Source organism: Temnothorax curvispinosus, unplaced genomic scaffold (assembly GCF_003070985.1).
Source record: "Temnothorax curvispinosus isolate PA1 unplaced genomic scaffold, ASM307098v1 QBEX01010899.1, whole genome shotgun sequence".
Lineage (NCBI taxonomy): Eukaryota > Metazoa > Arthropoda > Insecta > Hymenoptera > Formicidae > Temnothorax > Temnothorax curvispinosus.
Window position 1 is genome coordinate 34,610 of NW_020220679.1, and position 18,836 is coordinate 53,445.

Below are 18,836 nucleotides of genomic sequence, written 5' to 3' on the forward strand. Positions count from 1 at the left end.
AGAGAGAGCTCGTTCGTAACGAGGCGAGAAGAGTGCCTGCCGTTTAGCGTAAAACGCGTAACCGCGCGTTACGGCGAATTCCGCGGTAACCGCGAACTTTCCGTGATCTGATTAATCCTATGCCGTCATCAACGCGGTTTATTCCACAGGGACACGTATAATTACCGTTATGATTGATCGCGCCGTGAGCCCGCGACACACCGTGATTACGATCTCGTTAAAGTACAGGCCGTATTACGCGCGCACCGCGCCGCGCGCCGTAATGAATGGCGAGGTAAACCGGGTGCACGGCTCGCCGTTCGCGAAATGATACTGAAACCTATACGCCGGTCGTAGATACGACGATCGATTACGTAAATACTGCATTACGAATGCTTAAGCCGGCCCTCATTCATCAGGGTTATACCCCTCATGCGTTATTCTATTCGAACCCTCCTATCAATTTTTTCTTCCCCCTCAAATAATTCCTCTCGAACCATTTCTTCCACCTTTCAAGTTTCAAACGCCGACTGATTATTATAACGCTATAAATGAATTAATAGCGTTTTACGGTTTGTAATTGGTGGAGTCGAGCTTAGGCAATGCTTCCCATTGTCCGTTCGAGCCGAAAAAAGGATGGCGGCAGATAAAATTTTATGACGGTCATTACAATAACGATAAGCTGAAAATGCAACCTGGCCGGTGATCTGTAAGATATCCGCGTGCTGCTATATCCATACGTCAATTGACGTCATTAAGTAGTTAAGGCTCGCTCGTTCGTCAGGCAATATCTCGCTGCTCACGCCCGCGCGCGGTATCACGCGTCACGTGGAGACATTCGCTAACGCAGTTATACAGATTTGCTAATGTCAATGGGACACCGTACGACGTAATGACGCTTAGTATTCGAAAATCGAAGTGCAGGCGCGTTGCACAATGCGACATTCCGCGCGAAGACATGGCGCGAGGACGCGCGTGTGGAAAGATCAGCCTCTTTGTTTTCTGGGCCATGGTCGAAACACGAATCCAACGCGGCGACCAAATGCGAAAATCATTCTCCGCCGCTTTTCCCGTGTGTACACACGATAGATTTTACTTAGTTTCTTAAAGAGGAAAAACTGCGGGAAGCTTTCTCCTCGCGCGTTATCTTCACAACGGCGTATCCATGAATATCTTTTTCCCAGATCTCTCACCGTCACCAGAGAAGAACACTCGATTAGAATAATTTCTCGTCGATAAATAAACTGCATGATATTATAAATATATCGTTTCAGTGATAGTGGTAATAAATAAATTTTAAATTGATTTTACTTTTTATAGAAATCCTTCTTACGCAGCTTATAAATCTTGCAAATTATCGAGCGATCGAATAAAAACGATCCATTGAAATGGTTCTTTGCGAAAATGGACTCAATTAAAATTCCGATGTCTACAGGCAGCGCTGCAATTACTTTCAATTAAAACGAAATTACTTTGAAAGTGCATTGTGACGCGCTGACGTTTTTCACCGGCGCACCTATTTGTCGCGCGCTGTAATTCACTGTTTCCAATTTTAATATGATTATTATGTAAATGAAAAGGTTAATTAATCCTGCTCGATTTAGATTGAGACCCTTGCTCTCGGCACACATTTGACTCCGACAAAAATACTCGTTTGAACTCGCGCTAGCTTTCTTATCGCCCTCTCCTTCTTTTCATTACCTACTTTATCATCATGGATATTTCGGAAAAAGTTACGAAATTGAGACGAAAGAAAAAATTTGTTTATACCGTTCGATTAGATCAACGAATATTTTTATTCAAATTTATAACATATATCAAAGTGTCAGCATAATTAAAAGACATACAGCTCGTTCGTTCGAGTGTGTGCGTCAGCAATTCCGTTACGTCCCACGTATGAAGACACGTGCGATGATTTTAATTATGTGCTTAGCCCCACATGAGATGACCTTGGGAGCCTTGCAACAGGTATTCAACTCGTACCGAGTCCGAAATTTTGCAAACGTCGGCGTTTCGTGATCGACGAACTTTATGATGTGCAAAAATTAAACATTAGAATTTAGTAAATAGTTTAATAATAGTTTAATAATAGTTTAATAATAGAATATCCGTTGCTTCATTATTTAAATTATGACAAAAACGAATTAAGCTATACATTAGATAATATCTAAAAGTAACGATCGTTAACATAATAATCATTATATTACTTTGAGTGTACGTCTATGTTGAGTTAATGTTAACTAACTCGAGTGATAACTAATTAGCAGATAACGCGTCACTTACGATGCCTTTATTGAGCTCTTAAGTTTAATAAACTCTTCGCGATTATATGGACAGTATTAATATCCGAAAGATTTATAACGTTTGTGTACAGGTAATTATTGCATAATTACCATTAGCGTTCCTTAAGACATTCGTCGAACAAAACAGTTCGGCGCGCAAGCAATGGCTTTTTCTCTAAGTAGATTTTATAACTCCACCATATAGGCATTCACGACGCTTATGTAATTATAACGTAACGATGGCTTATTTTTCAACGTGAGAGCTGCTTATTTGACGACCATATAATCCGTTTTTATAGGAAGATATATCTCACGAGGAAATGAATCAACGACCTACATTCAATTCAGATGAAATTTTACGGGTATACAGTAACATAAGTCGTTGACGTCACTCTTGATTTATGATGTCAGAAACGGTAAACAACCGGATCACACGCTTAAATAATCCACGCAACTTTCGGCCACGGAAGAGATCTTCAACGTCGACCAATCATTCCTTCATAAGGCAGATTTTTTAAAAATGCGTTATAAAATATTTGCCCAAAATGTGCGCAGCGTCAATATACAAATATAGCGATAACAATAGATATTGTCGAAGAAATCTACACGGACAGAATTTTTCGTTATATTTTACCCTTAAATTCACTACAAACTTAGGACAATTTGGCAACCAAGGAATTTTGAAAATATACAAAAGACATTTTACAAACAACGTGATAAAAATTACCAAGCAGATTGGTAAATTTTGAAAAATTATTGAAATTTCCTAGATATATTTTAGTAAAATTAATCAAACATATTTTATATTTTAATGTAATAAATATTAATATTTTTTATTATTGTAGATATTCATCAGAATAGCTCGCATAAAATTCTTGGTGGTACATGTTGTCCCACAACTACCATGATTTCAGGGTAAATTTTAAGAGAAAATTCTCTCCGTGTATAAAAAAATCGCTACTTTTGCGGATTACTTCGGCGAGACACCATCTAGAGATATTCGACAAGTCCGCAAAGCCTGCAAAGTCTCGTTCGTAACGGCAATTTCGACGGTATTCTCCCTTATTACGATATGTTTACGTTAGATACAATCGGTGTGCGCGCGTTGCGCTCTTACGTAAGCGCGACGTTTTGCGCGGCGTTGTTGGTCTCGCCCCGGCGAAGGAATCGGAGGGGATCCGACGGAGAGTTTGGAGAACGCTTCAACACAACCGGCAATCCGCGCAACAGACAGTCGTTGCACCACTTTCGCTATAAAATCGACATCCGTGACTGACCTTGGCACATTTCCCAACGCGATCGCGATATCGCTGGCCGTTGCTGGCCACGCGGATTTTTTTTGCGCGTGACTCCAATGACAAGTGTCGCGATGCGGCACTCGACCTTCGCCGGGTCGATTTCTTCTTCGTCCTGTCGCGATTCCGTTGTTCTTCTTCTCGCTGACAGCGATGACAGTGACGACGACGATGACTTCCTTGCGTAACGCGAATTGAAAAGCCGAAGGCACCGTTCACGTCCGCGATTATCTTCCGCGATCGGCCGGCGCCGCTACGGATGTTTCTGCAATACACGCCTGCGACGGCTGCGATGCTACCAAGATACGTTACATACTCTCATTTTTATAAATTTATAGCGGCTACGGCTTTTCTCTCGCTGTCAAAATTTTCCATATCGAGCGAGCAGAGACAAGCGATACGTCGTTCGATTCAAGCGTGTATTTATTAAATCCCAATAACCAAGTCTTTGCGATTTCCGTTGCGTAACACGTATGCGTTTTCACGATGCGCTCACGATGATAGAATACAATCGCATGAGCTTCTTTTTATTGCCGGCGTTTTTTTGTCATCGTCGATTTTAATCGCGCTATTCCGTAACCCCTTCTGGGGATCAACGCCTATTACAAGGCTCCGCGATACTTGGGAAACTTGGCAATCTTGTACTTTGAACCGCGGTGTTTTTCCGAGGCTCACGCGATTCTCGGTGAATCTGTACGCGGGATCTAACCTGCATGGCAAAGCGTTAATGTCATCTGATTGCTTTGTTGATTGTTAGTGACAAACGAGCGAAATCTGATAACATTCTCTAAAATCTTGTAAGATATCGTCGGGATTTACTTTTCGTGAATAGGATCAGATTTCAGGAGAATTAAAAGTATACGTTAAAAATGTGTAAAGCGAATCGTGCAAAGTGTTCAATTAATTCATATGGAGATCGAAGATGCGTCAGTGCAATAAAAAACTTTACTTGTAAATGTCTATTCAATTCAGTTATCCGAGCGGCATTATAAGTGTATAGTTACGTCAATGACGTTTTATCGAGCAAGTCAGCAAATTAAAAACACTTGTATTACCCTTACAAATAGCTACATGCGTAATTTCTCGGAACATATACATACGATGACACTACCTTTTTTTTTCAAAAATTTAAATTATGTTTTAGCGTACAAAGCTTTACTCGTTGTCAGTTAATGTTTCATTCATTTTAATTTTTTTATAGCACGAAGCGTAATCGTCAATAATTATCGCACTAACAGAAATTAATTGATAAGACATAATTGTAAAAATAATTTTAGAAAAATTGTATCAACAATAGTATAATCGTAAAAATAATAATACAATTTAATCACAAATTTACGCGACTAAAAAAGTTTAGATTAATTCTGTTTATTGATGACGCGTTATTGACAAGTGATTGTCAATCAAGTCATCGAATCTGCATAATTTCCAATCTGTAATCATGGTGTATGCGTAACACGTTTGTAAATAAGAATTTGCGATTTCCACAGACGATAATTAAATTACGCAAAAAGGCGAGCGCGGCCGTCCAATAAATGTATCGTGTGTAAAGTCCACGTCAATAATTGTCATTCTCTATCACTGATAACATAACATCACCTATCATTACTAATAATTGGTGCACGGACTGAATAACACGTTTCACATGGTTAAAAAAATTTTTTTGATACTCTCAATAACGATAAGAGACATGTCGTCATGCTTAGTTTTAATTATTTAATTTTTCTTCTTCTTCCACTTAGAATTTCGTCTCGTACTTTAACACTCGTCTAATCTCATCAATCAAACGTTTCCTTTTCTTGAGAGATGACTAGCTTTCTCTCAAACACTCAGACGGTCTGACCGAAGATTTTCCCCGTTTTAGGTATCTGGCGATCCTTTCGTATTCCATTATTAATATTTACAATAAAAGAAATTATATTTAAATATTAAAATTTTAATAGAAAAAAATTAGATAATTAATACGCAACTAATAATAGGAATACACGAGACGGTATCAAGAAGAGAGACAAGATTATATGCGTAAAACGCAATTTTTTCCGCATCGATGAAATCTCGCTCATCCCGCACGCGAATCCGTCGTTACGAAGAGGTTTTCCATATTTCATAAACGAAAACGATACGCGTATGATGTGTACGGAAAATCGCGCAGTAAAATGAGGAAGCAAAGGACTTGGGTAATCCTCGGGGGGGTTTTTTTTCACGAGAAAGCGTGCGAACCGCGCGTTAGCGAGCGAGCGTTCCGTTCCGTCTCGTTTCGTTTCGTCTCTCGTTCGTAAGCCGTTTTCCGACAGCGCCGTCGCGCATTCATCCGCGCGATCTCGCACGAATTAACGCCCGCTAGTTAATCTCTCGAACCGTTTCGCAATCCGCGTGCCATTAGCCGCGAGCGCGGCAAATTGGAGCATACCTTTTTCCGATCGCGCTGCCGCGCCGCGCCGCCGTTCATTGCACAACCACCGACGACGTTCCAATTACTATCCGCATCAATCTGTCGAGATTCGAGATACCGAAATTTGATGAAAGTTCGTCCTTATCCCCGCCACAGAGTGATATTGTAATTTATTCAATACACCTCTAACGCGTTACGTATTAAATATTATGTAATTTAATGGACTTGATTTTTGTACAGTAAATTTCTGCGTCCGAGCTTTCACGACGAAGATCAGATTTCGTTACGACGGCAAAGTACGCGAAGATAAAGGCGATTACGCATTTTTTTTTTCGTGCACGGATCGTGATGAGCCTTTACGGAAAGCGTCGGATGAAAGTTACGACAGGAAGATGTTAGTTTGACCTTACGGAGTTGTGCACATCGCGCGAGATGAAACAATACTCTTGCCGCGGGTAACTTGCAGTTTCCTCCTGGTGCCGTCTAGAAAGTATATTTCTCTCGGTCTTTCACATCGCGGCTCGATATCGTCGTGGAATTTCTTTGCGACGTATTATTATAGCACTTGCCGGCCTATCTTCGGATAATGAAACCGATTAATTAATCCGTCAGAAATTTTCCGGTGATTAAAACGCTTCAGTGCGTCATCGTTGCACTTAACAAGGTTCAAGCTTTCCTTCAAAACGTTTACATAACAGAGAATTGTCGTGAGAATTGCAACTATTAAATGATCATTAAAGCTTCATTAAAGAATCATGTCATTAAATTTTTAAATTTGTAAATCTTAAGATCGTAGTTTTCTTCAATTTTCGGATCCTCAAAAATTTTTAACTGTCTAAAATCTATAAATTTTTCGAAAGATGTAAATTGTTTTACTTGCGTGCTTTCTAAAATGTGATATTTCAAAAAGTCAGAGTTTAAAAGCAAAGAAATATTTTATGCTATATATATTTAAGGATTTAACAATATTTGAAAGAATTCAAAATTCAATAATTACGAAGATTTAAAAAATTAAAACGACAATTTAAAATAATTAATATTTTTGCACGGTGACTTTTTGAAAAAATCATAGAAAGAAAGAAATATCAGCGAGTCAATCTCTGCGCAACGAGCCAAGAGCTTCGCACGAGGATCAGTCGGAAATCGGCCTTCCTAGAAACCCAGAGATTGGAAATGCTAATGCGTGTGTGAAGATGTGCTCGAAGACGGTCGTCTGCCTCATTACGTTCGATTTCACTGCGATGTGTGTTCCGGTATCGTCAGAGCGCGCGACTCGCGTGTTGTCTTGTATTACGTGAGAGGCCGACTCGCGCGACGCGAATGTTCCGCAAATCCTCACAACGGCTGCATTGTACACGTGTTGAACGCGTATTCCGTATGCATTTAATGAAGTTGTATAGTATGCGTGTCCTCCATTTTGAAATTTAAAACGTTATTCGGATTCAAATCGAGTCGAGTTCAATAGTGATGGACTAATATGTTGCGTATATACATAATATGATGATCACGGTAATTGAATATGCTAATTAACGTCTCATTTTCATGAGAATATGAATAGCAATGGAAATAATTATGTATTCTTTGCAAAGCAATGCGCTGCTATTAGTATATTATAAATTCTGAAGATGAGAACAGAAGATTGACACTTTGAATGCAAAATGTGTGAAAAATAAAATTTTACATTAATAAAGATGTTTCTCTCCTTTCAAGAGTTACGTTTCCTTCGTATAGTTTTTCAAATTTTTCACAATAAATATAATCGTTTTCTTCTTTTCGTCTCGAACGATTTTTTGCTACAATTATTTTGGGTTGGAATGTCGATTAATGGCGTCGGAGCGAAAATACGAATTTTCCCACGATTTACCACTTTCTCACTGTGTCGCGCGCAGAAAAGTTGAGTCAATCTAGAGGGAATTTCACTTAGACGGCAAATGAAGGATATGTGTGTCACATGGAAGCAGTCGAGGAAATTTCGTTGACCCGTCGCGACTTCCTTGGAGCACGAAAGTCAGCAAGAATATGAGCATCGGACGTGTAATTTTCCGTTTTGTACTTCCTTTAGATTCTTAGCAATTTCTCACCGTCGGAACTATTCCTTCTTGAAAGATGTTTCAGGTCGTTGTGTCAGCGCCAGCGTCTTGATGCGATGATAGGATGAGCGTGACGTACGTATTAGCAGACGTAATGGATCGTTTAAGAAAGATTTCGAGATACCGCGAAAGTAAAGTCTGACTCGGAAGGCGAAGAGCCTTATGGAGAGGCTCGTTTAGATTCATTCTAAACGTTTATCTTAAAACGTTCCGTTGTATTTTTCTATGCGAATTGTCTGTTTGGTTAAACACGTTTCTCATATCGCTTATGCATTTTATGCTAATTAGGACTTTCGCCTTTCGCACGAAGCCAAAAATTTTCTGTTGATTTTTGTTACGTGATTAATGGACACGTCATTAGAATGAGAAATGACATTCCTCATCGGATCTTACGCTTTAGCAATAATGAATTAATAAGCAACTGGATTTTTTTTACCACAAAAGTTCGATCGTGATTAATTTGACAAATCATAATTTATCATAATTTTTTTATATTAATCGTCTTGTCAAAGACGAAATCCTGGTTCCAAAATCACGACAAAAATTCTGTCGAAATAATATTGTCTCGCTTGATAAATTATTTGACAAATTGTCCGACATATCAAACAACCGATAGTATGTAAAGATTAATTATATGTTGAGATTTATAAATCACGAAACTTAAGGTACTGAAATTAAATGCTAGCTGAAAAAAGTAGCGTTATATTTTAGCTTCGAAGTACGCATCAGTCTTGTCAGTTTACACGCCTGTTCTCAGGGATGTCTGAAAGACTTGCAGATTTACACGGTAGATTTATCACATTTTCCAATATCTCGCGTATACTTTTTTTAGAACACCAATTTCGCATCCCTACCTGTCGCAATTTCGCGGCAATTCCACCGGGCACTTGCCGTCCCCGTCGAAATTCCGCCGAGCTCACGTGTAATTCCGATCGCAGGCCGGCGCAGTTGAGGGACGTGGGCAAGGAGGAGCGATCGGCAGCATCTGTGGGGTGGTTCACCGGGTGACGTTATCTCGCTCACACACTGACACCCGAACTCAACATCGAAAAAGCACCGCGTGGAAAACAAAAGACACGGTGATGGGCTTCCGACTGCTGCCGCTCGAAGAGACCAGCGAAGACAGGGACCGGGTGAGTTGACTTGGTCGCGCGAATGGGCAGCCGAGGGACAGCCAGCCGATCGATCGATCGATCGCCGTTCACCTCCTCCGCAACTTTCGAGTCCTGGCGCGAGACTGAGGACTGACTCAAGTATGGACACGGGCCCGGGCCGGTCGGTCGCGACACTCAATAACGCCGTCGCGCTTGCACCTCCCTCTTCGTCGAGTGCCCCGGACGATCTCTTTCCGTCTAATGCTTTCCCTCGCCGAGCACTCTTGCTCGCCTTCCCTTCCACCTGTTGCTCCCTCGCGTTCACTCCTCGTCCTTGTCCCCCGGCTTCGCCGATTCCCCGACCGCCACGCTTTCAGCGCCGATTTTCTCCCCTGACTTCCGATCCGGGTTTTCCAGCCGATTAGCAGAGTATAATCGGGTCTTTCCCTGTTAATCACGGCGCAGCGTCCTTTCGGTTTCTTTGATACTACGTTAATTAGTAACCAACGTGATAAATATGCTGAGCAAGAATTAAAGATTTGACATAAAGCGAGCTATCATTGTCTCTTGGAGTAAAAAATATGGATAAGTTTGATCTTTGCTTTTCGCGAAAGATTCTTTTTTATTTTAGAAATATTCGGGACCATTAAAAGATTAACGAATTGCATAAATGGAAATCAAAAGATTAATTAACTACTGCTCATTCTTAATAATTCCATGCCCAGTGACATGAGAAATATTTTATTTCGGTATATCTGAATCCGATAGTTATTTAAAAAATCTTGAAAGAAAGAATACTTAAATATATCTGAGTACTTTATATCCGGGCCCTTTGTTTCTCGATGCTACCGCGATTTTGCTTGTCCGTTTAATGTTGTCCATTCAATTCGCAATCGTGCGGTAGAGCCGCCTCCGAGCGAAGCGGACGGTCTGCGAACACTTTCGCTCATCTCGAGAGACGCTGTAGTTACCTCTTCCCATCACCTGCTGTTCCCTCGCGAAAGGCCGTTCCCTCGGCGCACGTCGATTCGGAGATCCGTTTTGACATCGCGAGATCGCTTTCTCCGCTCTTTCTGCGCCTGTGCCTACAATCCCGACTTGGAATTAATTTCCCTTTCTCAGGCTTACATCAATTTCCGTTCGTAATACTTGATATAATTTTGTATGTGTGTGTGTGTGCCTCCCCCTTTTTTTCTCTCTCGTTTTCCGTCATTTCTTATATTATCTTCGCTATTTCCATCTCTCTTGATGCCCCTTGTTCCGTTTTTACTCACTGTTTTATGAAGTTCGTATCATGCTTGAGAAACGTTGTTTGATGACGATTATTTCTTCGCAATTCGCGGATAAAAACGCGATTCGTTTTATCCCGCTTGCTCAATTTCCGCTCTCAATTTTCCTCCGTCAAAACATGAGTACATGCATCCTGCAATTTTTTTTTGTCCGATCGCCGATTAACGGTCTTCCGAACGTACGATGATTGTAAATTGGCCGGCGTGAACGTTAATGCGCATGTTTATTCGTTAACTTATTTTTGCGGTCAGGAATTCCTTATTACCCTGCAATTTCCAATTTTGGCGTTCTCCTCGGCGAATAATTCAGCGACGCGTGATCCCAGTGTTTAGTGCGCGGCATTAGCGAGCAAATTGCAAACGGCAAGGGCACAAGTACACCGACTTCCTGAGCCCATTCACGTACGGCTTGGTCACTTCCGGCAGTTAATTCGGTAAAACACCTTGCTATGCCATTGTCATCGGCGATAATAAGACACTGAAGATTCTCCCGATGTCGCATGACGTTTGTGCCTAGCGAGGAGGATACGCATAAAGCGTATGCTGTACGAGCATTGATATGATATACAAAATTATACTTTTAATTCTTTCTTCTTACTGAGCTCTTATTCTTAAAAATAAAAAAAAAACATCAATCTTTCGCTTTCATATGTACGTAAAATGTATTACGTTAGATTAGGTAATCAAGATAATCCACATATCGCGCAATAATGACGAATAAGTGAAAATACGACGGCGTACGTGATATCACAATCAAATTACAAGGGAAACGCCGCGCCGTAATCGGTCAGGATCGCATCTTGATTGTCTGTAATATTATTTTTGAGTAAATTTTACGTAAGATTAGTGAATAGAACGAAATTCAATTTTCTTCCCGTCGCGTCGGCGTGAAAAATTCTCTCTATCCTCGTTCGTTTAACGGCGAGCGAGAAAACGCGGTGGGAGGTTAACGACCGTGGAAATCACTTAAATTCTGTGATTGTGCACGCTTGCGGGTAATATCCCGCAGGCTCAGTTATAGCCCGGATAACAAAGCAGCGTCGTGAAATCTCTGTCAAACGTTGAAACGTCGTGTCGGAGTAAGCGAGAAACAATTTTCTCGGCGCGAATCGACGCATTGTTTATCGAACGCTGCATCAAATTGTTAATAAACTCCGACCATGCCTAATATTACCATTAATGATTAACAACGCACGATATTGGCCAGACATAGAATATTAAGTATATCACTTGAATGTCTTCTTATCCACTTGTTATTCTTCTTTTTTTTTACTATTCTTTGTGCGCGCGTCGTATATTTTTCTTTTGTAATACAGAAATATAATAGTAATACTTATGTGAGACAATGTTGTTTAATCAACAAATTTTGTCGCAAGAATATCGCTTCTTTCTAATTTACATTAACGCTTCGTCAGCGTGTTTTCGGTGACTAGCAGTTTTATCGGCGCTCGTCATTGTCTTCGTCATCTTTATCGTCTCGTAATAGAAATACTTTTTATCCGTGAGATTCGCGCAGAATGCGTTTGATCGTCTTCATCCGTTCGTCTTTAATAGCTCCTTGATGCTGCGTAGTGGAGGGTCGTTGATCTGAAAGAAATATTGCATGACCACGAGATGATGTGGCGATCCGCGAGGATACAACAAGACGATCTTTCGACGGCCTTGATCGCCGTCTGAAATAGCCGGTCTTTCACCCTTTCCTTTTTCTCGGGATATCCCGCGTACGAAGGTGATCATGGTTTCTCGGCCATGTTCAATATGTATGCAAATGCATATCCTCGTTTATAAGAATCGTTAAAAATGTACGGTAAAGATACAATGAACAGAAGGCACAAAGAAAAGCAGGAACTTGTTAAAATTGCTTATCTTTCTGCAAGCTTCGTGAATTTTTTATCGTCTATCATATTAAATTACATTGCTAAGTAAATTAGTTTGATAATTTAATATCGATTTTGACACCAAGGACAGTAAGAATAAAATAGAGACCGATTTACAAACGTTATGCATATACATTTCTTCGTCGAGCCAGAGCCTGTCATATTTACTTTACACATATAATACACGTATATCACGCGTAGAACTTTGGCACGCATTAAAAATTCTTCACGTCCTGTCCTCAAGACCAGGTCTTCTAAAAAAGTCATGAATATAATTCTTCGTAAAGCAATTCTTCGCAATAAATCTACGAACCGCGACATAAGATGATTAAATATCGCATGCCGATTCTTTCTTTTTTGCTTTTTGTCGTCAGTTTTAAATCGTCGACTTTGTCCTTTTTCGCGCTAATCTATCGAATCGACATGCGTGAATAACAATGGGTCTGTTTTCTATTGCTAAACTAGTGCAGTCCAATATTTCGTCTCGCGTCGTCTTTTTATCGTTGCGCACATTCAAATTGCGATTGTTTTCGCGGCAGTTGACAATTTTATTTCAGGTCAAGAAGTAGCGACTATAACGGTGGTCAAGACGGCCTGCACTTTCCCCAGCATTGCGCAACTGTAGCTGCGGCATCTGACGTAAGGTAAACCTGATTAAATAACAGAAAATTATGAATCTTTCTTTTTTTTCTGTCAAAAATTGGACTACTCGCTTCGTGGCCCGTATTCGAAATTGATATTTCAATATGTGACGCGCGTAGCATTTTATGTTTCGAGATAAAGATCGAGCCATTATCGTTGACATTATCTTCAAATATTTGATGAATGTTATGCTATAAACCACGCTATAGACAATACGTTTTTGTACAAATTAAAGTTTGTGTAATAAATATATTAAAAATCTTCGGCAAATAGGTCCAATCGGCGTCCAGGTTTTTTTCATTTGTATAAATCGTTATTTTATGTAAATTCCATATAACGATACGTAAGCGGTCTGCTTGTAAGACAAACTATGATTAATAAATTTGCAGCCTTCAGAAATTAGTGGTGGAATAATAAAAAATTAAATTGCCATTACCGCCGACTTGCGCTAACGCCTGTCGGTCAAATGGCTGTCGAGGGGGACATTCTCCTGTCACATTTTTCGTCGAGGCATTAATAATGCGCGAGGACGTACCGATTGCAAGGATATCGCGTGGATTTCCAGACGGGCAGGCTCGGATACGAAATTACACGGATTAGCTTGCTTCGCGGGGACTGCAACGAAGGAAGAACGTCGCAACGGATCCGTCCGCGGCTGGCTGTGACCGGCAATGATACAACGAGAAATTTGTAAAGCGCGACATCCGGTTGCATACATCAGAGCCGGCTCGAACCGTAGTCTGCTGGACCACTGCATTCGCGAATTCGCAATCGCGTCTCGTGCGAAAGTACACCTTTATACCAATGGTTCTCGCATTAGAAAACTTGACTCGCGTTAGAAGACTCGCCACGTGCATCTCGATGAAAAGGATATGACCTATTTAACGCGAGAAGATAGCATCAGGAAAGGAAAAACTCGTACGGGCTCGTACGGGCGCTCACGTTTCGTGTGAAACCGAAAGTGGACTCGCCACGCGAAGGCGGATGCTGGTTGACAGCGGCGGAATTTTTATTTAATGTCAAACTCCCCGAAAAGTGAAAGCGTCCGGCGATGTTCGCGCGGAAGGTATACAGCGCCGTTTCGATATCCTTCGACCTTGGGGCAACAGCTAGTGCGCGTGTACCGCGATATATCACTAATTTTCACACACGTGTCCCCCCTTCTATCGATGGTATTCATTTGCGCCGTTTGACGTCACGCCGTTTTCTCCGTTCGCATCGACGTACGTCGGTCCGGTGATTTTGCTGACGCCGACGTTAATCGCGATAATCGGCTGATTTCGATTGCTGACGGCGCGGATGCGATAATCAACCAGCGAAGGAACCGGTACGTTCGCCCGTTGGAAGCGAAAGTACCAAGAGTTTTGTCTTCTGAAGAGGATAACCTTGAACCTGTGCGGTTCTAACGGGAGAGGAACTCTGGGGAATCGAAATTTTATAATTTTTCGTACATTTATCACGTTTCACTAGAAAGTTATGCAAAATGAGCGAACGCCTCGCGAAGATTGCCTTGAAAAATCTTCATCATTTCTCTTCCTTGATTTACATTAAATGGTTAGAAATTATCAGACTGTTGTAAATAAATGTTAAGAACCTTTAGTCAACATTTGTAAGATTAACATTTTCCTTTAAGGAATATAATAAACCGTTAAATCAAATTTACGAGCTCTTCAAAGTGAATTAAGTTTTAGAATCATCTAAATAATGAAAATTGTCACGCAGCACAGCATGTATTATTTTCTGCAGCTGTATGCGATTGAAAATAAAATCGTAAACATTATCATATACTTCGTACGTGTCTCGCGGGCTAAACGTGCCCGAATTCGATAGCATTAATGCAAGAGTCTCGATATAAAAATATCTTGCAAATGCAGCTGGATGCCATAAAGGTACAGCTGTGACTAAAAACGTTGGGTGTTTCTTGTATCTCGATTGAAAGCCGCCAGTTAAAAATACTTGCGCATGCTTGGGACAGTTCTAAAAGTGAACGTTAATAATTCGCGCACACATATGCACGCATTGCATTTGTTCATCAATATGTATCGAATATTAATGACCGCATCTCAAACAGTTCGCGAGTAATAATTTTGCGAGCAGGCCATCTTCATAATAATTTGCATTTTCTCGACAAATAGAGTTCCTAAAAGAAAATCGATGAATATTTCTCTTCGCAGCACTGTTAATTGTATAGATTATACATTCAAATAAATAAATTTGACGAGAATGTTTGCTAAATATTTATGCAAATATCTCGAATTCAAAGTCACACGTCACCAATCTGCAGTACATCTTCGTAGATCCGTTCGCGTAAAAGCGAAAGTCTTCGCTTCGGTGCGCATGCATGATCGCTATCGGGTCAGGCGACAGCACGCGATCCTCATTACAACGGAGACAAGGATCGGTCTTCCCAAGAGCAATCTGAGGGACGTATTACATTCTTTCCGCCATCCAGTGCGACATCAAGCAGCCTTGACCCGTTTAGAATCTTTTTTTAAACAATCTTGCTATTATTTTCATATTTTATGTAATAACACGGTCGATTTTCACCTATTTATTGTCACGTATTATCGACGCGTTTACGTACTTATTATTATGCAATTTGTCGCGCAATTCACCGCGTCTGTCGGAAGTACCGCGGCAATAATCCTCACGATCAATCCTTCAGTCGCGCTTACAAGTGCGTCGAACGGTAAAACGGACAATGCCCGTAAACGAGAAAATGTCATGGTATTATCAACGAACCAGGTCGCTAAACGCGGCCGAAGACATGGTGTAGATGTGAAAGCGGTCAGTCCAGCTGCCGCGCCGGATTACGTAAATCCCAGGAAGAGATCAAATGACCGACGAAGGTATCGTACTGCCGATATCGCGACTATCGCCGATATCGATATTCGGATATATACCTATATCCGTGAATTCCGTCCTCCACGTGCGGAACTTGGGGGCTGGAGATCCTCACACGTTTGAGACGCGTGGCGCGGCCTCCGGGGGATCCTTCGTGTCCCGGTGACGAGGTATTAACGACGATACGTGACATAACAGAGTAAGAGAAACTTTACCACGGATACTCACGTAATAACGTGCTTAATGGGCGCGTCCATAATTAAACAAGATCGCGCTGTTCGCGAGGCGATGCGCCTCAGAGGAAAATGCATGCCAGGTTTTAACACTTTCCATAAATCACACGTGAATTCTTTTGACTCTGTATACATTGCGAGAACTTAAAAAATGTTGCAAGCAGATTACCTTGACCAAAGGTGCATCTCTCCGTTAAATATGTAGCTGTAAAGATAGGAATTTGTTTAAATAGCGATTATCGCCGGTCGTGTGAAAAAGTATAGCAAATAAGCCACGATCGCACTTAGCGCTGGCCTCTTGCATTTTAGTGACTCGTAATTTTTTTCAAGGAATGATGCAAAACTCAAGGAGGGAAAACGTGTCTTTTTATTGATTTACAATCGCGCACGACGCATGATGTTCGCCAATTTTTCGACGACTCTCGGAGAACGTGACGAAATGAGAAACTGCGATAGGTATATAACCTTTTTAAAAACTGGTCCGCGACGGAGCTCGGTCATCATCGCGAAAATTTGATCGACGTGCCGATGCTCGCTAAACAAAGGCGCGAAAAATCCATATCTGTTTGCGTCATCGGATTTATACATGCGCGTGTAACCTTCGAACCAGTATACCTCGCATCGCATCATTATGGCCATCATATCGACAGGTCATTAAGCGTTATAGCTGACTAGCAATTAGCTAAATAAACAGGCGCCTACTTTTCGAAGGTAGTAATGCCAATCGATATCGGAGAATATATGCATACATTTTGCTATTTGCCTGCGCCACTAAAGCTTAAGCTGGATAAATAAGTATTAATTGGGTGCTAGATATATTCGTCCAATAAATCGCGATATTCTGAGATTCAATGGATATAAGAACGATCCATGAGAGACCTTTTGTGCCTCTTCAATATGAGTGAAGCTTAAGTTGTGTCTGTTGAGACACTTTCATACAGTTATATCCTAAAAATAGGATAAGCAAATATATATGTATAGCTCAGAAGGAACGGCGAAGAAACTCGGGATTAATTTTTTGGGTTTTTAGTTAAAAATATCATTAAAATATCGCATTAGTGTTATTATATCTTTGTACAAAACAGATCGAACCTTAATAAAATTATTTAATTAGTTTATAACAATTTGTCTATAAATACTAATGAAGATTTAATGTGTTGCTATCTCTTCTTCTGTATCGCGTACTATAATTATGTGCAATTAGCAAATGATTAATAAAACGAGAATGAGACATATCACATTAATTATGTGTCGTTATTGCTAACGCTCAATGCTTTATAATTAATCCTTTTATGTTTATCATATATTACCATATGCAATTATTTGCCAATATCGAAATTCTATTAAGAAATTTTACTTATTTAGCATCATTAATTTTTATCGAAATGGAAGTGTCAGAAAGTAAACTTAAACGAGCGTGATGTTTTTAATGCCAGCTACTATGAACGTGCTCATTTATGCGATACAGCAAATCACGTTTATTCAACGGATGCGTAAGCAAGAAAGAGAGAAAAGAAAGGGAAAGAAAAGCAGATACAACTTGTTTTCAGAAGATTCGATTTTGTAGATAAGATCGGTTGCTCGTCTACGAGGAATGTGATTCTATACATATTAATTTGACAACATGAATTGATATAATAATTTATATACAACGAGAATGTTAATCGGCCTGACTGGCAAAACTTTATTAGATATCAACTACGTTTCGACCCCTTATCAAGTTAAATGCTGGAACAATACAAATTACCGGTAATCCAACACGTGCATGTGGAATGTGCATTAATAACCGTGATGCGAAATACAATAAATAACGAAATACAAAGCGAAATACAATAATAAAACATACATGGATCTTTGTGCGTCAATATTACAATATTTGAGTCATAGTTATTGCGTAACCAGACAGCTGAGATCACTAGAAGGATCGGCTTGGCGTGGACAGCATTCGGCAGACTAAGCTACATCCTCCGAGAATCAAAAATCCCAATCAACCTCAAACGGAAAATTTATGATACGTGCATATTACCAGTTGCGACGTATGGACTCGAAACAATCACTCTCACAGCGAACAGCGCAAACCGACTAAGAATCTGTCAGAGGGCAATGGAGCGAGCAATGCTGAAAATCAACCTGAGGGATAAAATCCGAAACAAAGAGATAAGAAGAAGAAGTTGCAGGACAGGAGTTGCCGACGTGGTTAAACGAACAAGTAGACAAAAGTGGCAATGGGCGGGACATGTTGCGAGAAGCAACACCAAATGGACCAAGGTCCTGATGCAATGGAGACCAAGAGAATCCAAAAGAAGCATTGGCCGACCACAGACGAGATGGCGAGATGACATCCAACGCTACGCAGGAAAGAAGTGGATGCAGACAGCACAGGAGAGGAAGACATGGAAGGAAATGGAAGAGGCCTATGTCCAGGAGTGGATGAAAACAAGCTATAGAAGAAGAAGAAGAAGTTATTGCGTAAACGGTCTGTAGACAGATGGAACGAACCATGACGTGTAGAGCCCGAGCAACGAATGATACATATATGCGTCATAAACAAACACCGAACACAGTAAATGACATAGAAGGCAATGTTTAAAGTGAAAATATTATACGATCGTAGATCAATGGTAAATTTTCCGTGTCTTTCTGAAAATTAATGGCATTTTTATGCTTTTTAATAAATAACATTTCAGAGATTTCGCGTTTTTTTAAGATTTTGTTCCGTGTGTAAAATTTCATCGCATATCTATCGTGTGCGCATATATCTATAGATTTAAAAATTCTTAGAAAACTCTTTTAAATTTTAAATTAGATTTAAAAAAAGA

At 40.4% G+C, this 18,836-nt stretch overlaps 1 protein-coding gene across 2 annotated transcripts in view; it reads right to left on the reverse strand.

Annotated features, from left to right (window-relative positions):
- LOC112460854 (ABC transporter G family member 20) overlaps nt 1-18,836 on the reverse strand; it is a 54,255-nt gene that overhangs the window by 25,941 nt on the left and 9,478 nt on the right. Inside the window, exon 1 of one of the 2 annotated variants that reach the window (XM_025025760.1) lies at nt 8,893-9,346. The exons of the other annotated variant lie outside the window; for it this stretch is intronic. The gene's annotated coding sequence lies outside the window, so the exon portion shown is untranslated. Of the gene's footprint in view, nt 1-8,892; nt 9,347-18,836 lie in introns of those variants that run through there. 2 annotated transcript variants of the gene reach the window in all.